At 40.2% G+C, this 23,020-nt stretch overlaps 1 long non-coding RNA gene across 1 annotated transcript in view; it reads right to left on the reverse strand.

Annotated features, from left to right (window-relative positions):
* The window catches only part of LOC138853267 (uncharacterized), a 276,554-nt gene extending 255,506 nt beyond the window's left edge, over positions 1 to 21,048 (reverse strand). Inside the window, exon 1 of the long non-coding RNA XR_011392468.1 lies at positions 20,795 to 21,048. This is a non-coding gene — a long non-coding RNA (uncharacterized lncRNA). The remainder of the gene's footprint in view (positions 1 to 20,794) is intronic.
* Positions 21,049 to 23,020: the final 1,972 nt, after the last annotated feature.

Here is a 23,020-nt window from a genome sequence, read left to right on the forward strand (position 1 = left end):
AAAAGGGGATAAGAAAAGCTAAAAGGGACTATGAAATTAAAGTTGCTAGGGATTCTAAAACTAACCCAAAGAGTTTTTTCCAGGTCTATAGAACAAAAGTTAGAGATAAGATAGGTCCTGTAAGACACATATGCAACAGTTAGGTATCTTTATTTCGAAACGTTTCGCCTACACAGTAGGCTTCTTCGAAATAAAGATACCTAACTGTTGCATATGTGTCTTACCTAACAATCTGTCGATATTTTATACCAATTAAATATTCATAAGATAGGTCCCCTTAAAAATAACTATGGGCATCTTACTGACAAAGAGAATGAAATGTGCTCGATTTTAAATAATTATTTTCTCTCAGCTTTTACACAGGAAGACACTAACAATATTCCAGCAATTAATTTTTATAGTGGGCTAGAAGAAAATAAATTATGTAACAGCACAATCACTAGTGAAATGGTTGTGAAGCAGATAGACCGACTGAAGCAAAATAAGTCACCGGGTCCTGATGAGGTTTTTTCAAGGGTTCTAAAGGAATGCAAAATGGAAGTCTGTGAACCATTAACTAATATTTTTAATTTATCTCTTCAAACAGGTGTAGTGTCTGATATGTGGAAGATGGCAATATAAACACAAATGCAGTATAATGTGATCCTTTATTGACTACGTTTCGCCCACACAGTGGGCTTTTTCAAGTCACAAACAGAACTACCTGGGGTGGAAGGAAAGCGAGTATTTATAGTCCGGCTGAGGTCAGGTGAAGAATGCTGCATCTGATGATGTACCGAGTTGGGTTGTAGAGTCTAAAAACTTGGGTAGCTTGGAAAGGAGACTGGACAAGTTTGTGAGCAGACCTTCTACAGTGTTCTTATGTGGGATAGCGATGAAGAAGTTTCTTGGCAAGTGGTTCAGCTATGTTATAGAAGCCACTATTCTGGTTGAAGTTGTCGGATATAGAAATAAGTGATGATTCCAGGATTCTTCGGTATTGGGTGTTGTCTTCTGTGGCGATAAGTCTTGAGTTTCTGTAGTTTATCAAGTGGTTGTGTGAATTACGGTGTTGTACGCAGGCATTCCTTGTGTCGTCAGACCTGCTTGCGTATTGGTGTTCTGAAATACGTGTTTGGAGGTCCCTTGATGTTTCGCCCACGTATAACTTGTTGCAGTCATTACAAGGGATTATGTAAACCCCTGCAGAGGATGGAGGCTTGTCCTGCCTACTACTGGTGATGTCCTTGATGGTCGTGGTTGTGGAGGTAGATACTTGGAATGATGTTTTGGCAAAGATGTTGGAAACATGTTTGGCAATGGAGTTGGTGGGAAGGACTATGTATCTCTTCTCGGCAGTGTCTTCTCTGGGTGTGTTGAAGATGTTTAGTGCTCGCCGTCTGCAGTCTCTGATGAAGTGACGAGGATAGTGGAGTTTGGAAAATACCTGTTCAATTATAGTGCATTCTTCCTCAAGGAACTCGTTGCTGCAGATTCTGAGTGCACGCAGGAAGAAGCCTATAATTACACCACGTTTGGTTTTGGTGTCGTGGTGAGAGTAGAAGTGGAGAAGATCGTTTTGGTTGGTGGGTTTTCGATAGACTTTAAAACGAAGTTCGTGGTCAGCTTTGCAGAGTAGAACATCAAGGAAAGGAAGAGTGTTGTCGACCTCTTCTTCAAGTGTGAACTGGATTGAAGGCTCGACCTGGTTGAGCTTGTCTTGGAGAGCTTGAACGTTGAAGCGTTTAGGAGTTATGAGGAGAATGTCGTCAACATAACGGAGCCAGGTGACAGACGAAGGAATAATGGTGGAGAAACGTTCGGCTTCTAGATGTTCCATGTATAGGTTCGCTAGGACTGCACTGAGTGGCGAACCCATGGGTAGTCCAAAAGTCTGCTGAAAGAGGTGATTTTCAAAAGAGAAACACGTAAAGCCAACACATAGTTCAACCAGGTCGATGAAGTCGCTGGCTGGAATGGGAAGATCAAGTGAATCGTCAATTTTCTTGCGCAAGAGATCGATGGCTTGTTTAGTAGGTACTTTAGTGAATAGGGAAGTCACGTCAAGGCTGGAAAGTTTCTTGTTCCTGATGTTGATGTTGCGAATGCGATTGAGAAGATCACCTGAGTGTTTGAGATGTGCTGGACTGATAGTGCCCAAGAGTTTCGAGAGGTGTTTGGCGAGAATTCCTGAGAGCTTGTGGGGAGCACTGCCTATTCCCGAGGATATGGGCCTCAGTGGGATACCAGGCTTGTGAGTCTTTGGCAGGCCGTACATTCTGGCAGGTCTGACGATTACAGGAACAAAATGCTCAATCTACTTAATGACCCAGATACCTACAAACCTCTCACAACTAACCAAGTGGACAACCTTACTAAAAATTTTCTTCAAAGGACTCGCCGCATTCTGAGGAGCTCAGAACAAGGGAAGAAACTTCTGCACACCATGCCCAGCAACCCCAGACCTGCCAGAATGTACGGCCTGCCAAAGACTCACAAGCCTGGTATCCCACTGAGGCCCATATCCTCGGGAATAGGCAGTGCTCCCCACAAGCTCTCAGGAATTCTCGCCAAACACCTCTCGAAACTCTTGGGCACTATCAGTCCAGCACATCTCAAACACTCAGGTGATCTTCTCAATCGCATTCGCAACATCAACATCAGGAACAAGAAACTTTCCAGCCTTGACGTGACTTCCCTATTCACTAAAGTACCTACTAAACAAGCCATCGATCTCTTGCGCAAGAAAATTGACGATTCACTTGATCTTCCCATTCCAGCCAGCGACTTCATCGACCTGGTTGAACTATGTGTTGGCTTTACGTGTTTCTCTTTTGAAAATCACCTCTTTCAGCAGACTTTTGGACTACCCATGGGTTCGCCACTCAGTGCAGTCCTAGCGAACCTATACATGGAACATCTAGAAGCCGAACGTTTCTCCACCATTATTCCTTCGTCTGTCACCTGGCTCCGTTATGTTGACGACATTCTCCTCATAACTCCTAAACGCTTCAACGTTCAAGCTCTCCAAGACAAGCTCAACCAGGTCGAGCCTTCAATCCAGTTCACACTTGAAGAAGAGGTCGACAACACTCTTCCTTTCCTTGATGTTCTACTCTGCAAAGCTGACCACGAACTTCGTTTTAAAGTCTATCGAAAACCCACCAACCAAAACGATCTTCTCCACTTCTACTCTCACCACGACACCAAAACCAAACGTGGTGTAATTATAGGCTTCTTCCTGCGTGCACTCAGAATCTGCAGCAACGAGTTCCTTGAGGAAGAATGCACTATAATTGAACAGGTATTTTCCAAACTCCACTATCCTCGTCACTTCATCAGAGACTGCAGACGGCGAGCACTAAACATCTTCAACACACCCAGAGAAGACACTGCCGAGAAGAGATACATAGTCCTTCCCACCAACTCCATTGCCAAACATGTTTCCAACATCTTTGCCAAAACATCATTCCAAGTATCTACCTCCACAACCACGACCATCAAGGACATCACCAGTAGTAGGCAGGACAAGCCTCCATCCTCTGCAGGGGTTTACATAATCCCTTGTAATGACTGCAACAAGTTATACGTGGGCGAAACATCAAGGGACCTCCAAACACGTATTTCAGAACACCAATACGCAAGCAGGTCTGACGACACAAGGAATGCCTGCGTACAACACCGTAATTCACACAACCACTTGATAAACTACAGAAACTCAAGACTTATCGCCACAGAAGACAACACCCAATACCGAAGAATCCTGGAATCATCACTTATTTCTATATCCGACAACTTCAACCAGAATAGTGGCTTCTATAACATAGCTGAACCACTTGCCAAGAAACTTCTTCATCGCTATCCCACATAAGAACACTGTAGAAGGTCTGCTCACAAACTTGTCCAGTCTCCTTTCCAAGCTACCCAAGTTTTTAGACTCTACAACCCAACTCGGTACATCATCAGATGCAGCATTCTTCACCTGACCTCAGCCGGACTATAAATACTCGCTTTCCTTCCACCCCAGGTAGTTCTGTTTGTGACTTGAAAAAGCCCACTGTGTGGGCGAAACGTAGTCAATAAAGGATCACATTATACTGCATTTGTGTTTATATTGCCATTGTGTCGGTATTTTATACCATTTATTTCCATGTGGAAGATGGCTAATGTAATTCCTATTTTTAAAACAGGGGACAAGTCGTTACCGTCAAATTACCGCCCAATAAGCCTGACCTCAATTGTAGGCAAATTACTAGAGTCAATTATAGCTCAAATTATAAGAAGCCATCTCGATAAGCATAGCTTGATTAATGATACTCAGCATGGATTCACAAGAGGCCGGTCTTGTCTAACTAATTTATTAACTTTCTTCAGTAAAGCTTTTGAGGCTGTTGACCACGATAAAGAATTTGATATTATTTACTTAGATTTTAGTAAGGCATTTGATAGAGTTCCGCACCAAAGACTGTTGAAGAAAGTAGCAGCTCATGGCATTGGGGGAAGAGTGCTCTCGTGGATCGAGTCATGGCTCACAGACAGGAAGCAGAGAGTGTCCATAAATGGGGTTAAATCCGAGTGGGGATCAGTAACAAGTGGCGTTCCACAGGGATCAGTCTTGGGTCCGTTGTTGTTTATAATATATATCAATGATCTTGTAATAAAGTTGGTAGAATTACCGACAATATGTAAAGTAAAAGGACACAATTGCAACTAATGTGACATTAGTTGCACTTGTGTCCTTTTACTTTACATCAATGATCTTGATGAAGGAATTACTAGTGATATGAGCAAATTCGCCGATGACACGAAGATAGGTAGGATATTTGATTCAAACGTAGATGTTAGGGAACTTCAGGAGGATTTAGACAAACTCTACTCTTGGTCAGAAAAGTGGCAGATGCAGTTCAATGTAGATAAATGCAAGGTTCTGAAGCTCGGGAGTGTCCATAACCCTAGCACTTATAAGTTAAATAATATAGAACTTAGCCATACAGATTGCGAAGAGGACTTGGGGGTTATGGTAAGCAGCAACCTTAAACCAAGACAGCAATGCCTAAGCGTACGTAATAAGGCAAATAGATTACTGGGATTTATATCAAGAAGTGTAAGCAACAGAAGTCCAGAGGTCATACTGCAGCTTTATACATCATTAGTAAGGCCTCACCTAGATTATGCAGCTCAATTCTGGTCTCCATATTACAGAATGGACATAAATTCGTTAGAAAACATTCAGCGTAGGATGACTAAATTAATACATAGCATTAGAAATCTTCCTTATGAAGAAAGATTGAAGACTCTTAAGTTACATTCACTTGTTAGACGAAGAATGAGGGGAGACCTGATCGAAGTGTATAAGTGGAAGATAGGTATTAATAAAGGGGATATTAACAAGGTCTTGAGGATATCTCTCCAAGAGAGAACCCGCAGTAATGGATTTAAATTAGATAAGTTTAGATTTAGAAAGGACATAGGAAAGTATTGGTTTGGAAATAGGTTATTGAGGCTAGGACTTTGGGTAGTTTCAAATTTAGGTTGGATAAGTACAAGAGTGGGAGGGGTTGGATTTGAGTGGGACTTGCACATCGGAGCTTGTTTCTAGGGTGGCATTGAAAATTGGGTTGATCAAATGTTTGTTAGTGCGATGAATTGTAAAGGACCTGCCTAGTATGGGCCAACAGGCCTGCTGCAGTGTTCCTCCTTTCTTATGTTCTTATGTTACCTAAAGCTACTCAAAAAACAACTCCCGCACCCCCCAACACCAATCAAACCCAGCCCCTCCCACTCATATATTTGTCCAGTCTCTTCTTAAAGCTACCCAAGGTCCTAGCCTCTATCACCCCACTGGGAAGACTGTTTCACGCATCTACAACTCTGTTAGAAAACCAGTACTTACCTATGTCCTTTCTAAATCTAAATTTATCCAACTTAAATCCATTATTCCTGGTTCTTACCTGGTTCGAGACCCTCAGTACTTTATTAATATCTCTCTTGTTTATGCCCGTCATCCATTTATACACTTCAATGATATCTCCCCTCATTCTACGCCTCTCCAGAGAGTGGAGTTTTAAGGCTTTAAGTCTATCTTCATACGGGAGGTTCCTTACACAGTAAATCATTTTAGTCATTCTTCTCTGTATGTTCTCTAGTGAGTCTATATCCATCCTGTAGTAAGGGGACCAAAACTGAGCAGCATAATCTAAATGAAGCCTCACTAGTGATGTATAGAGCTGTAAAATAACATTTGGACTTCTGTTACTTACACTTCTTGAGATAAATCCAAGTAATCTATTAGCCTTGTTGCGCACACTAAGGCACTGCTGTCTTGGCTTTAGATTTCTGCTTACCATGACTCCCAAGTCTTTTTCACATTCTGTATGATCAAGCTCTACTTCACCTAGATTATAGCTTCGAGGGTTATTTTCATTACCAAGGGCTAGTACCTTACACTTATCCACATTGAACTTCATCTGCCATTTTTCAGACCAAGACATTAATTTGTCCAAATCCTCCTGGAGCTCATTGCTATCCTCCTCAGAATGAATTATACGGCCTATCTTTGTATCATCAGCAAACTTACTCATGTCACTCGTAATCCCTTCATCAGGGTCATTAATGTAAATTATGAACAAGAGAGGGCCTAAAACTGATCCTCGTGGAATGCCACTAGTGACTAATCCCCATTCAGATTTCACTCCATTAATGGTAACTCTCTGCTTTCTATTGGTAAGCCATGCCTCTATCCATGCTAGAACTTTACCTCCTATACCATTAGCTGCCAGTTTTCTTAAGAGTCTCTTGTGAGGTACTCTATCGAAGGCTTTACTAAAATCCAAATAAACAATATCATATTCTTTATCACTGTCTACTTCCTTAAATGTTCTATTGAAGAACGTCAGTAAATTTGTCAGGCAGGGACGACCTCTCGTGAATCCATGCTGAGATTCATTTATCAAGTTATGCTCTTCAAGGTGACTTCTAATAATGTCAGCTATAATTGATTCTAATAACTTGCCCACTCTAGATGTCAGGCTTATTGGACGGTAATTTGAAGGACCTGTTCGTGTGCTCGTGAAGACCTGTTCGTGTGCTCTTGAGTGGTGACCTGTACTTTGAGTGCTGACCTGTACTTAACTCTGTGAAGAAGTGTCTTGTTTGCTCCCGTGGACTGAACCAAGATGCCCTCCATCGAGCAACTTTACCAGCAACTTAAGGAAGAATTGAAGGCAGCGAAGATGGAGATACGGCGATTGACCGAGGAAAACAAGAGGATTCGTAGTAGTCCTCCTGTTTCGAGTCCTCAGGTCAAGAAGGGATCGTGGTCAGTGGCTGGACAGCAGGGGACGACGAAGTTGACGATCAAGAAGACGAATGGAAAGCCAGAAACGATGAAGAACATAAGAACATAAGAAAGGAGGAACACTGCAGCAGGCCTGTTGGCCCATACTAGGCAGGTCCTTTACAATTCATCCCACTAACAAACATTTGACCAACCCAATTTTCAATGCTACCCAAGAAATAAGCTCTGATGTGCAAGTCCCACTCAAATCCAACCCCTCCCACTCATGTACTTATCCAACCTAAATTTGAAACTACCCAAAGTCCTAGCCTCAATAACCCAACTAGGTAGACTGTTCCACTCATCAACTACCCTATTTCCAAACCAATACTTTCCTATGTCCTTTCTAAATCTAAACTTATCTAATTTAAATCCATTACTGCGGGTTCTCTCTTGGAGAGATATCCTCAAGACCTTGTTAATATCCCCTTTATTAATACCTATCTTCCACTTATACACTTCGATCAGGTCTCCCCTCATTCTTCGTCTAACAAGTGAATGTAACTTAAGAGTCTTCAATCTTTCTTCATAAGGAAGATTTCTAATGCTATGTATTAATTTAGTCATCCTACGCTGAATGTTTCCCGTGGAAACCTCCAACGCATTCTCGGTGCTACCCGACGAATGTGAGTCTACTACTGGGATCGTCACGACGAACAAGGAAGGTAAGAATATTGTTGTTGTTGGGGATAGCCAGGTTAGATACATGGATAGGGCATTCTGCTTGAAGGACAGGAGTAGGAGACAAAGGGTATGCTTTCCTGGGGCTGGGATGGAGGACATTGTTAGCCGGCTTGACAACATCATGAACGGTAATGGGATCAATCCTATTATTTGCCTCAGTGCTGGAGGCAATGATGTAGGCAAGCGTAGAAGTGAGGATTTAGTTAGTAAGTTCAGGACAGCTATAGACATGATTAGGAAGAAGGGGGGGCGCCCTGTTATATGTGGCATTTTGCCAAGAAGAGGTGTTGGTAATGAATGGTTGTCCAGAGCAATTGGTATTAATTGTTGGCTGGATAAACACTGTAAGGATAATGCAGTACCATTCATTGACAACTGGGACAACTTCTATGGCCGAAATGACATGTATGCCAGGGATGGGGTTCACTTATCCAGGGCAGGTGTGGGTTTTCTTGCTAACTCAGTTGAGGGGGTTGTTAGGACTTTAAACTAGGATTAGTTAGAGGTATGGGTTTAGAAATGATTAATAATGAGTATGGATATATTGACTTATGCTCTGATATTAAGAATCTTAATAGTAACTGTCATGGAGTAACTCTGGGTAATGATAATTTCAGAAATTGTGTAAAAACAAAGATGAATAGGAAAAATGTGCAGAAGAAAAAACATATGATGGTATTTTATGCTAACAGTAGAAGTGCAAGAAATAAAATTAATGAACTACGTTTGGTAGCATGTGCTGGGAACTTTGATATCATTGCATTAACTGAAACGTGGTATGATTTAAAGAGTCGGGATATGACTGCTGAGTGTAATATTCAGGGATTTAAGTTATTCAATGTGGATAGATGTAATGGGAAGGGGGGAGGAGTTGCATTGTATGTTCGAGAAAATATTAATTGTTGCATAAAAAAAGGTATAAAAATAGATGGAGCAGTAACAGAGTCTGTTTGGGTAGAGTTCGTGGAGGGTCAAGAAAAACTAATTCTAGGTGTAATATACCGACCTCCAGGCTTGGATCACGATAGAGGGAGACTTCTTTGGGACGAAATTGTTAGGGCTTCTGGACACAGTAACGTAGTCATAGTAGGGGATTTTAACTTTAGCCAAATTGACTGGAATTCTTTGACAGGTAATCTAGAGTCCAGTGACTTCATGGAAACAGTTCAGGACTGTTTTCTGAAACAGAGTGTAACTGAACCTACCAGGGGTAATAATTTGCTAGACCTAGTCTTGTCAAATAAGGAAACACTCGTGAATAATCTGGAGATCACTGAAGAGCTTGGCGCAAGTGATCACAAATCCATCACCTTTAGCATTAATTGGGAATGCAAGAATAATGATAATACAGTAAAAATCCCCGATTTTCGTTCTGCCGATTATAATGGACTTAGGGAACATCTGTCTAATCTTGATTGGGGTTATCTAGCTAATGATTTTATTGACGATAATCATACTTATGAATATGAAGGGATCTGCTTTTATGATTGTTTTCTTAATAATGTACACAGTGCCCAGAGTATATACATTCCCCAGAGAGAAATTAGGTCTAATAATAACGATCCCAAATGGGTTAACAGGAGGTTAAAGCATCTATTAGGGGAGAAAAGGGGAATTTATAGGCGCATCAGAAGAGGAGAGGTTAACCTTACTGACCAATATGTTCAGCTTAAAAGAGAAGTAAAAAAGGCGATTAGAAAGGCTAAACGTGACTATGAAATTAGAGTCGCTAATGAATCAAAGACTAATCCAAAGGGGTTCTTTCAAGTGTATAGGACGAAGGTGAAGGAAAAAGTAGGACCTCTGAAATCTGGGAATGGAGAGCTGACGGATAATGAACTGGAAATGTGTTCCTTATTTAATGACTATTTTTTGTCAGTTTTTACACAGGAAGATGTAAATGAGATTCCAGTAATTAACAATTATTTAGTTCCTGATGAATTTAAGTTAACTAATATTACTGTCACGAGGGACATGGTTATTAAACAGATAGACAAACTGAAACAAAATAAGTCCCCGGGACCCGATGAGTTGTTTTCCAGGGTACTTAAGGAATGCAAGATGGAGCTTAGTCAGCCATTAACGAGTGTATTCAATGCGTCCATCCTTACCAGTGTTGTGCCAGAGATGTGGAAGATGGCTAATGTGGTTCCTATATTCAAATCAGGGGATAAGTCCACTCCTTCAAATTACCGTCCAATAAGCCTGACATCTATAGTGGGCAAGTTATTAGAATCAATTATAGCTGACATTATCAGAAGTCACCTTGAAGAGCATAACTTGATAAATGAATCTCAGCATGGATTCACGAGAGGTCGTTCCTGCCTGACAAACTTACTGACGTTCTTCAATAGAACATTTGAGGCAGTTGACAGTGATAAGGAATATGATATTGTTTATTTGGATTTTAGTAAAGCCTTCGACAGAGTACCTCACAAGAGACTCTTAAGAAAAGTGGCAGCTCATGGTATGGGAGGTAAAGTTCTAGCGTGGATTGAGGCATGGCTTACCAATAGAAAGCAGAGAGTTACCATTAATGGAGTGAAATCTGAATGGGGGTTAGTCACTAGTGGCGTTCCACAAGGATCAGTTTTGGGCCCTCTCTTGTTCATAATTTACATTAATGACCTTGATGAAGGGATTACTAGTGACATGAGTAAGTTTGCTGATGATACAAAGATAGGCCGTATAATTCACTCTGAGGAGGATATCAATGAACTCCAGGACGATTTGAACAAATTAATGTCTTGGTCTGAGAAATGGCAGATGAAGTTTAATGTGGATAAGTGTAAGGTACTTGCCCTTGGTAATGAAAATAACCCTCGAAGCTATAATCTAGGTGAAGTAGAGCTTGGTCATACAGAATGTGAAAAAGACTTGGGAGTCATGGTAAGCAGAAATCTAAAGCCAAGACAGCAGTGCCTCAGTGTGCGCAACAAGGCCAACAGATTACTTGGATTTATCTCAAGAAGTATAAGTAACAGAAGTCCAAAAGTTATTTTACAGCTCTATACATCACTAGTGAGGCCTCATTTAGATTATGCTGCTCAGTTTTGGTCCCCTTACTACAGGATGGACATAGACTCATTAGAGAACATACAGAGAAGAATGACTAAAATGATTTACTGTGTAAGGAACCTCCCGTATGAAGATAGACTTAAAGCCTTAAATCTCCACTCTCTGGAGAGGCGTAGAATGAGGGGAGATATCATTGAAGTGTATAAGTGGATGACGGGCATAAACAAGGGAGACATTAATAAAGTACTGAGGGTGTCGAACCAGGTAAGAACCAGGAATAATGGATTTAAGTTGGATAAATTTAGATTTAGAAAGGACATAGGTAAGTACTGGTTTTCTAACAGAGTTGTAGATGCGTGGAACAGTCTTCCCAGTGGGGTGATAGAGGCTAGGACCTTGGGTAGCTTTAAGAAGAGACTGGACAAATATATGAGTGGGAGGGGCTGGGTTTGATTGGTGTTGGGGGGTGCGGGAGTTGTTTCTTGAGTAGCTTTAGGTAGATGTCGTTTTGATAAGGACCTGCCTCGTATGGGCCAGTAGGCCTTCTGCAGTGTTCCTACATTCTTATGTTCTTATGTTCTTATGTTCTTATGAACGGACTTATCCCCTGATTGGAATATAGGAACCACATGAGCCATTTTCCACAACTCTGGCACAACACCGGTAAGGAGGGACGCATTAAACACAAGTTAATGGCTGACTAAGCTCCATCTTGCATTTCTGAAGTACTCTGGAAAACAGCTCATCGGGTCCCGGGGACTTATTTTGCTTCAGTTTGTCTATCTGTTTAATAACCATGTCCCTCGTGACAGTAATATTAGTTAATTTAAATTCATCAGGAACTAAATAATTGTTAATTACTGGAATCTCATTTACATCTTCCTGTGTAAAACCTGACAAAAAGTAGTCATCAAATAAGGAACACTTGACGTGAGACACATCACGTCAGTCAACATGACGTGAGACACATCACGTCAGTCAACATGACGTGAGACACATCACGTCAGTCAACATGACGTGAGACACATCACGTCAGTCAACATGACGTGAGACATCACAGTCAACATGACGTTAGACACATCACGTCAGTCCACATGACGTGAGACGCATCACGTCAGTCAATGTGACGCGAGACACATCACGTCAGTCAGCATGACGTAAGAAACAACACGTCAGTCAACATGACGTAAGACACATCACGTCAGTCAACATGACGCGAGAGACTTTATATCAGTCAACATATTAACACACTAATAAATCGACAAGAGTTAAAAAAAAAATATTGGTGTTATCTGGCTACTGACAACAGGAAGAGCTTAAAAGCCTTGTACAGGTTGATTACCTTTAGGATAAAGATGAACGATCACCACCTCACTACCACACTCCTCAAGGGCAACTTTAAAGCTGCATATGTCAAGGTCTAACTACTAAGCTAAAGTCGCAACAAGAAAGTTTGTATATATATATATATATATATATATATATATATATATATATATATATATATTATTGTAGCCACGAACGAGTGGTATTGATCAATAACAACAGTCCGCTAGCCAAGGATTCGAACCCATGTTGTACTGGCATGCCTCATGGTAAGCGAGAACCACATGACGCTTCAAACCACAGGACCGCCCAACCCTACAAGAATGGCGCAGCCAACAGCAAACACTATGACATATTTATTAGAGAACATTTCGGTCCTGGGACCTTGATCACTTCTAGCATACAGAGGTAGAAAGACATTATATATAGGCGGAGAGTGAGGTGTGAGTGGCGCATGGTGACCTGAAGAATGCCATATTGGGATAAGGACAGGTAGACGATGAGACCATGTGACTCCTGTGTTGTTGGGTTGGTGGTGCTTTGCCTGCTTAAGTATTATATATGCTAATGTTTTTGAAATTTTGTGGTTTCCAGTGTTACGTTCTGGCTCTTGAGTGGTGACCTGTACTTTGAGTGCTGACCTATACTTAACTCTGTGAAGAAGTGTCTTGTTTGCTCCCGTGGACTGAACCAAGATGCCCTCCATCGAGCAACTTTACCAGCAACTTAAGGAAGAATTGAGGGCAGCGAAGATGGAGATACGGCGATTGACCGAGGAAAACAAGAGGATTCGTAGTAGTCCTCCTGTTTCGAGTCCTCAGGTCAAGAAGGGATCGTGGTCAGTGGCTGGACAGCAGGGGACGACGAAGTTGACGATCAAGAAGACGAATGGAAAGCCAGAAACGATGAAGAAGAAAGAGACTGCTGTGGAAACTCCCGTGGAAACCTCCAACGCATTCTCGGTGCTACCCGACGAATGTGAGTCTACTACTGGGATCGTCACGACGAACGACAACAAGGAAGGTAAGAATATTGTTGTTGTTGGGGATAGCCAGGTTAGATACATGGATAGGGCATTCTGCTTGAAGGACAGGAGTAGGAGACAAAGGGTATGCTTTCCTGGGGCTGGGATGGAGGACATTGTTAGCCGGCTTGACAACATCATGAACGGTAATGGGATCAATCCTATTATTTGCCTCAATGCTGGAGGCAATGATGTAGGCAAGCGTAGAAGTGAGGATTTAGTTAGAAAGTTCAGGACAGCTATAGACATGATTAGGAAGAAGGGGGGGCGCCCTGTTATATGTGGCATTTTTCCAAGAAGAGGTGTTGGTAATGAATGGTTGTCCAGAGCAATTGGTGTCAATTGCTGGCTGGACAAATACTGTAAGGAAAATGCGGTGACATTCATTGACAACTGGGACCTCTTCTATGGCAGAAATGACATGTATGCCAGGGATGGGGTTCACTTATCTAGGTGTGGGGTGGGAGCACTGGCCAACGCAGTGGAGGGAGCTGTTAGGTCTTTAAACTAGGAATAGTTAGTGGTATGGGTTTCTGTGGGAAAACTGTGAAGTCTCAGGGTAGTAATATGAGTACTAGGAGAACTAGTAATAGGCAAAATGAGGTGGATATCGGAAAGCCAGTGGCACTAATTGACAAGGACAGTAATAGGTTTAGTGGAATAACAGAAAGGAGCAGGAATGATAAAGAGAAAGGAGGGTCCTTAAGTATATATTACACAAATAGTCGCAGTGCTAGGAATAAGATGGACGAGTTGAGACTAGTTGCTAGTGCAGGTAACATAGATGTATTTGCCATTACTGAGACGTGGTTTAATTCAAAAAGTCGGGACATGCCTGCAGAATGTTACATTCAGGGTTTCAAATTGTTCCAAGTAGATAGAAGTATCGGGAAGGGGGGTGGGGTGGCATTGTATGTCCGAGATCGCTTGAACTGTTGCATTAAAACGGGTATTAAGTCTGAAGTAACACATACAGAGTCTGTTTGGATAGAATTTTCAGAGGGGCATGAAAAATTAACTTTAGGTGTGATATACCGTCCCCCAAATTTAGATAGGGACCAGGGAAGACTACTATGGGAGGAAATTGTTAGGGCCACAAGGCACGATAATGTAGTAATTCTAGGAGACTTTAACTTTAGTCATATTGATTGGAATTTCTTGACTGGGAATTTAGAATCATACGACTTCTTAGAAGTAGTTCAGGATTGTTTTCTGAAGCAGTTTGTGACAGAACCTACAAGGGGTAATAACCTGCTTGACTTAGTTCTGGCAAACAATGAATCCCTTGTTAATAATTTAGAAGTTTCAGAAGAACTGGGTGCTAGTGACCACAAATCAATTACATTTAGAATTGAATGGAAGTATGATAGTAGGGATAACTCAGTAACAGTCCCAGATTTTCGCTTAGCAGATTACGATGGGCTTAGAGAACACTTATCATCTGTTGACTGGGGTAACGAAGAGAGCTATCAATATGACAGTTTTCTGAACACAATACATGCTGCTCAAAGAACATTTATCCCTTATAAAGAAATTAGATCAAATAGAAATGACCCAAAATGGATGAATAATAGGCTGAAATATCTACTAGGGCATAAGAAAGGAATTTATAGGCGTATCAAAAGAGGCGAGGGTCATCTTATGAATCAGTATATTGACACTAAGAGGGACATTAAAAAGGGGATAAGAAAAGCTAAAAGGGACTATGAAATTAAAGTTGCTAGGGATTCTAAAACTAACCCAAAAAGTTTTTTCCAGGTATATAGAACAAAAGTCAGAGATAAGATTGGTCCCCTTAAAAATAACTATGGGCATCTTACTGACAAAGAGAATGAAATGTGCTCGATTTTAAATAATTATTTTCTCTCGGTTTTTACACAGGAAGACACTAATAATATTCCGGTAATTAATTTTTATAGTGGATCAGAAGAAGATAAATTATGTAACATCACAGTCACTAGTGAAATGGTTGTGAAGCAGATAGACAGACTGAAGCAAAATAAGTCACCGGGTCCTGATGAGGTTTTTTCAAGGGTTCTAAAGGAATGCAAAGTGGAAGTCTGTGAACCATTAACTAATATTTTTAATTTATCTCTTCAAACAGGTGCAGTGTCTGATATGTGGAAGATGGCTAATGTAATTCCTATTTTTAAAACAGGGGACAAGTCGTTACCGTCAAATTACCGCCCAATAAGCCTGACCTCAATTGTAGGCAAATTACTAGAGTCAATTATAGCTCAGATTATAAGAAGCCATCTCGATAAGCATAGCTTGATTAATGATACTCAGCATGGATTCACAAGAGGCCGGTCTTGTCTAACTAATTTATTAACTTTCTTCAGTAAAGCTTTTGAGGCTGTTGACCACGACAAAGAATTTGATATTATTTACTTAGATTTTAGTAAGGCATTTGATAGAGTTCCGCACCAGAGACTGTTGAAGAAAGTGGCAGCTCATGGCATTGGGGGAAGGGTGCTCTCGTGGATCGAATCATGGCTCACAGACAGGAAGCAAAGAGTGTCCATAAATGGGGTTAAATCCGAGTGGGGATCAGTAACAAGTGGCGTTCCACAGGGATCAGTCTTGGGCCCGTTGTTGTTTATAATATATATCAATGATCTTGATGAAGGAATTACTAGTGATATGAGCAAATTCGCTGATGACACGAAGATAGGTAGGATAATTGATTCAAACGTAGATGTTAGGGAACTTCAGGAGGATTTAGACAAACTCTACTCTTGGTCAGAAAAGTGGCAGATGCAGTTCAATGTAGATAAATGCAAGGTTCTGAAGCTCGGGAGTGTCCATATCCCTAGCACTTATAAGTTAAATAATGTAGAACTTAACCATACAGATTGCGAAAAGGACTTGGGGGTTATGGTGAGCAGCAACCTTAAACCAAGACAGCAATGCCTAAGCGTACGTAATAAGGCAAATAGATTACTGGGATTTATATCAAGAAGTGTAAGCAACAGAAGTCCAGAGGTCATACTGCAGCTTTATACATCATTAGTAAGGCCTCACCTAGATTATGCAGCTCAATTCTGGTCTCCATATTACAGAATGGACATAAATTCGTTGGAAAACATTCAGCGTAGGATGACTAAATTAATACATAGCATTAGAAATCTTCCTTATGAAGAAAGATTGAAGACTCTTAAGTTACATTCACTTGTTAGACGAAGAATGAGGGGAGACCTGATCGAAGTGTATAAGTGGAAGATAGGTATTAATAAAGGGGATATTAACAAGGTCTTGAGGATCTCTCTCCAAGAGAGAACCCGCAGTAATGGATTTAAATTAGATAAGTTTAGATTTAGAAAGGACATAGGCAAGTATTGGTTTGGAAATAGGGTAGTTGATGAGTGGAACAGTCTACCTAGTTGGGTTATTGAGGCTAGGACTTTGGGTAGTTTCAAATTTAGGTTGGATAAGTACATGAGTGCGAGGGGTTGGATTTGAGTGGGACTTGCACATCAGAGCTTAATTCTTGGGTAGCATTGGATATGAATTGTAAAGGACCTGCCTGGTATGGGCCAGCGGGCCTGCTGCAGTGTTCCTCCTTTCTTATGTTCTTTCTTATGTTCTTATGTTCTATTGTGTTGGTGACGGCGATTAGTGAGGCTTCTAGGCACCTTCGGCGTCTGAGGTCTGGTTCGGTGAGAACGAGTTGTGCCTCATTCCAGTTCATCAAATGCCCCGTGGAGGCTCTGTGGAGGACACAGGGGCATCTTTGACTACCTGCCCATATCATAAAAAGTCAGGTGTTGTGAGGTGGCAGTGAGGTGTAGTCTCGTCCTTATATTAATTTGTCTAAATTAATTTGTCTAAATCCTCCTGCAGTTCATTGCTATCCTCCTCAGAATGAATCATACGGCCTATCTTTGTATCATCAGCAAACTTGCTCATGTCACTCGTAATCCCTTCATCAAGGTCATTAATGTAAATTATGAACAAGAGAGGGCCTAAAACTGATCCTTGTGGAACGCCACGAGTAACTAAGCCCCATTCTGATTTGAACCCATTAATGGAAACTCTCTGCTTTCTATTGGTAAGCCATGCCTCTATCCATGCTAGAACTTTACCTCCTATACCATGAGCTGCCACTTTTCTTAAGAGTCTCTTGTGAGGTACTCTATCGAATGCTTTACTAAAATCCAAATAAACAATATCATATACTTTATCACTGTCTACTGCCTCAAATGTTTTATTAAAGAACGTCAGTAAGTTTGTCAGGCAGGAACGACCTCTCGTAAACCCATGCTGAGATTCATTTATCAAGTTATGCTCTTCAAGGTGACTTCTAATAATGTCAGCTATAATTGATTCTAGTAATTTGCCAGCTATAGATGTCAGGCTTATTGGACGGTAATTTGAAGGAGTGGACTTATCCCCTGATTTGAATATAGGAACCACATTGGCCATCTTCCACAACTCTGGCACAACACTAGTAAGGATGGATGCATTGAACACACTCGTTAATGGCTGACTAAGTTCCATCTTGCATTCCTTAAGTACCCTGGAAAATAACTCATCGGGCCCCGGGGACTTATTTTGCTTCAGTTTGTCTATCTGTTTGATAACCATGTCCCTCGTGACAGTAATATTAGTCAATTTGAATTCGTCAGGAACTGAATAATTGTTATTTTCAGGAATCTCATTTATGTCTTCCTGTGTAAAAACTGACAAAAAAATAGTCATTAAATATGGAACACATTTCCAGTTCGTTATCCGTCAGCTGTCCATTCCCAATTTTCAGAGGCCCTACTTTTTCCTTAACCTTCGTCCTATACACTTGAAAGAACCCCTTTGGATTGGTCTCTGATTCATTAGCAACTCAAATTTCATAGTCAAGTGTAGACTTTCTAATCCCCTTTTTTACTTCTCTTTTAAGCTGAATATATTGGTCAGTAAGGTTAACCTCTCCCCTTCTGATGCGCCTATATATTCCCCTTTTCTCCCCTAATAAATGCTTTAGCCTCCTGGTAACCCATTTGGGATCGTTATTATCAGATCTAATTTCTCTCTGGGGAATGTATATACTCTGAGCACGGTGCACATTATTAAGAAAAGAATCATGAACGCAGATCCCTTCGTAATCATAAGATCATCGTCAATAGAATCATTAGCTAGATAACCCCAGTCAAGATTTGACAGGTGTTCCCTAAGTCCATTATAATCGGCAGAACGAAAATCAGGGATTTTTACTGTATTATCATTATTCCTGTATTCCCAGTTAATGCTAAAAGTGATGAATTTGTGATCACTTGCGCCAAGCTCTTCAGTGATTTCCAGATTATTTACGAGTGTTTCCTTGTTTGACAAGACTAGGTCAAGCAAATTATTACCCCTGGTAGGCTCTGTTAAACACTGCTTCAGAAAACAGTCTTGAACAGTTTCCATAAAGTCACTGGACTCCAGATTACCGGTCAAAGAACTCCAGTCTATCTTACTAAAGTTAAAATCCCCTACAATCACTATATTATCGTGTCTAGAAGCCCTAACAATTTCGTCCCAAAGAAGTCTCCCTCTATCGTGATCCAAGCCTGGAGGTCGGTATATTACACCTAGAATTAGCTTTTCTTGACCTTCCACAAACTCTACCCAAACAGATTCTGTTGCTGTTCCATCTATTTTTATACCTGTTTTTATGCAACAGTTAATATTTTCTCGAACATATAATGGAACTCCTCCCCCCTTCCCACAACATCTATCCACATGGAACAACTTAAACCCTTGAATATTACACTCAGCAATCATATCCCGACTCTTTAAATCATACCACGTTTCAGTTAATGCAATGACATCGAAGTTCCCAGCACATGCTATCAAACATAGTTCATTAATCTTATTTCTTGCACTTCGACTGTTAGCATAAAATACCATTATATGTTTTTTCTTCTGCACATTTTTCCTATTCATCTTTGTATTTACACAATTTCTGAAATTATCATTACCTAGGGTTACTCCATGACAGTTACTATTAAGATTCTTAATATCAGAGCATAAGTCAATATACCCATACTCATTTTTTATCATTTCTAAACCTATACCTCTAACTAATCCTAGTTTAAAGTCCTAACGACCCCGTCACCTGAGCTAGCAAGAAAACCCACACCTGCCCTGGATAAGTGAACCCCATCCCTGGCATACATGTCATTTCGGCCATAGAAGTTGTCCCAGTTGTCAATGAATGGTACTGCATTATCCTTACAGTGTTTATCCAGCCAGCAATTAATACCAATTGCTCTGGATAACCATTCATTTCCAACACCCCTTCTTGGCAAAATGCCACTTATAACAGGGCGCCCCCCCTTCTTCCTAATTATGTCTATTGCTGTCTTGAACCTTCTAAGTCCTCACTTCTGCGCTTGCCTACATCATTGCCTCCAGCACTGAGGCAGATGATGGGATTGATCCCATTACCGTTCATGATGTCAAGCCGGCTAACAATGTCCTCCATCCCAGCCCCAGGAAAGCAAACTCTCTGTCTCCTACTCCTGTCCTTCAAGCAGAAAGCCCTATCCATATATCTTACCTGGCTATGCCCAACAACAACAATATTCTTACCTTCCTTGGTGTCGTTTGTAGTGGCGTTCCCAGTAGTCGACTCACATTCGTCGGGTAGTACCGAGAATGCATTGGATGTTTCCACAACAGTTTCCACAGCAGTCTCTTTCTTCTTCGTCATCTCTACCTTTCCATTCGTCTTCTTGATCGTCAACTTCGTCTCATGCTGTCCAGCCACTGTCCACGTTCCCTTCTTGACCTGAGGACTCGAAACAGGATGACTACTACGAATCCTCTTGTTTTCCTTAGTCAATCGCCGTATCTCCATCTTCGCTACCCTCAATTCTTCCTTAAGCTGCTGGTAAAGTTGTTCAATTGAGGGCATCTTGGTTCAGTCCACGAGGAGCACATAAGACACTTCTTCACAGAGTTAAGTACAGGTCACCACATCTTGTTTTTGTGCCCAGTGGAAGAACATTACTTATTCAAGAACACATCTTCACGCCTAATCACAGTTAAGAACAGAACAAGAATATAAGATATACACCACACGCCAGAGTATTTTCACTACGTTCTTTTTCAGTGTATATACAGTCTGTCTATCAGATGCTGATGTTTTTGTAAAGATGGATATCGGTCTTATGATTTACGTGTAGACGATAGGCCTTTCTCAATCTCTCGCTCTCTCTCTCTCTCTCTCTCTCTCTCTCTCTCTCTCTCTCTCTCTCTCTCTCTCTCTCTCTCTCTCTCTCTCTCTCTCTCTCACACACACACACACACACACACACACACACACTCGACCCCTGCAACCTCAACTAGTTGAGTACAACTAGGTGAGTACATGGTGTTGCAAGGATCTTTGCTGCCCCTGGGTTGCTTTCTTCAAAAATAATAACAAAGCCATTACGTATTCTTACCTGGTTTCCTGAGTTAGGTTTCCTTCTCGCCTTGGAGACAGTCACTACTTTCTATAATACTCTTGTCTCTTAGTTTCTTTCTGATGTGTATACTTTATATTTCCTGTACCCTTTTGTAATCACTATGATGATAAGCTTTAATAAAATACTAAACTCTTATATCTCAAATTTTGGTTTAATATGTGTAAATTTCTTTAGCACTTTCCAAAGTGGCTTCTTAGCACCACACAGACAAACCTTCAGAGAGTTCGACAGCACCTATAAACACCTTTGAGGTAATTGTAAATATACAAAATATATAAGCACAAATAATGTCTTAGATGTCGTATAGACTCTGGCAGTGGACTCTACACCCAGGGTGAGTGGCAAGTGTTGGTCACACAAACACTCTACATTGGGCATTGAGACACTCATTTATTTTCACTTTTTATAATTTTCTGTTTTCTTATGTCACTATGCTGTATAGCTGGATAGGAGTTCTTATGTACAGGATATACATACATATGTATCGTTCTGTTTATATGATAGGTGTGTATATATGTATTTTATATTACACATACATTTACTAAGTCTCTCCTCAGGGCACTGATAGAAGAGCAACGGTTGATACACATGAGAAAAAAAGCACATGCAGGAGCTGCTGTAGAAGGAATTCCATAGGAACTGGAGGGGTGCCAGCGGTAGGAATAGATGACGGAAGGCGTTGACTGTCACAGGAAAAGGGAGCCATGAAAGGAGTTTCAGTCAACGAGGAAGGCAGCACCCTTGGTGTGGTTTTAGCCACCGGGGATGGCATGGTGTAACAGCATGCTTGTTGTGGTTTTAACTACTAGGTAGGACAGGGTGTCACAGCATCCTTTGTGTGGTTTCAAACACTAGAGAGGACAGGGTGTAGTAATATCTATGATGGGTGTTTCAACCACTGGGGAGGGCAGGGTGTTGCAGTACCCATGATGGGGTATTACGTGTGTTTCTCCCACGTGAGCATGTATTGATTGATCTTGCTGCTCTCAGTGATGCTGACGTCTCTTCTGGTTCTTGTCTCTCTTCACAGGACGGTGAGGATGGAGGAGATAGATGAAGATATGTATGTAAAAGCAAGATAAAGGTGGAGATAGAAATAAGAAAAAAAAATTCAGAATAGAAATCATTGATGGCACGAAAATAAGAATATAATTACCGTTTTAAAAACAATAACAGGCGACATGCAAAGGAAAAGAGATCAGTATCACACAAAACGAAAACAAGCAAATGTGCAACTAAAATAAGCGGGAGCAAGCATACACACGAATTTTACAAAACAGCAACAAAGCAATTTTCTCAAAAAAAAAAAAAAAAAAAAAAAAAAAAAAAAAAAAAAAAGGACATCAGATTGTAAATAAACATGATGACGATTACGAATACTGACAGAATAGAACAAGAATTTGGTAAATATGAAGAAAACATGTATAAATAAGAATGGATATAAAAAATGTACAGATTCTATATATATATATATATATATATATATATATATATATATATATATATATATATATATATATATATATATATATATATATATATATATATATATATATATGTCGTGCCGAATATGTAAAACTGGTCAATTAGCAAGAACTCATTTAAAATTAAGCCCTTTCGAAAATTTTCTCTTATACGATTAAATATATATTTTTTTCAATAAAGTTAATGTAAAAATTTTTAATTTTGCAACAAAAGATTCTTAGAAAACTTACGTAACCTTATTATAACAAGAGCAATTTATTTTAGCCTAACCCAACTAAATATATTTTAGATTTGTTTACAATAATTTAATACTAAACAAACACAGTGAAATATATTTTTTTCGTTAGGTTCAAAATGATTTTGGCGAAATTATTGCAAACACAAATTTTCATTTGTCCTATATGGCAAGATGAGCGTTGTTATTTAAGCCAAGATCGCAAGTTCTGCCTATTCGTCACGACATATATATATATATATATATATATATATATATATATATATATATATATATATATATATATATATATATATATATATATATATATATATATATATATATATATATATATATATATATATATATATATATATATATATATATATATATATATATATATGTATAAAACGGAAGCCTGTAATTGTTTTACATTACGGGAGGATTTCTGGTGTTTTTTTGTCTCATAAGCATGCAAGATTTCAGGTACGTCTTGCTACTTC

Source organism: Cherax quadricarinatus, chromosome 26 (assembly GCF_038502225.1).
Source record: "Cherax quadricarinatus isolate ZL_2023a chromosome 26, ASM3850222v1, whole genome shotgun sequence".
Classification (NCBI taxonomy): domain Eukaryota; kingdom Metazoa; phylum Arthropoda; class Malacostraca; order Decapoda; family Parastacidae; genus Cherax; species Cherax quadricarinatus.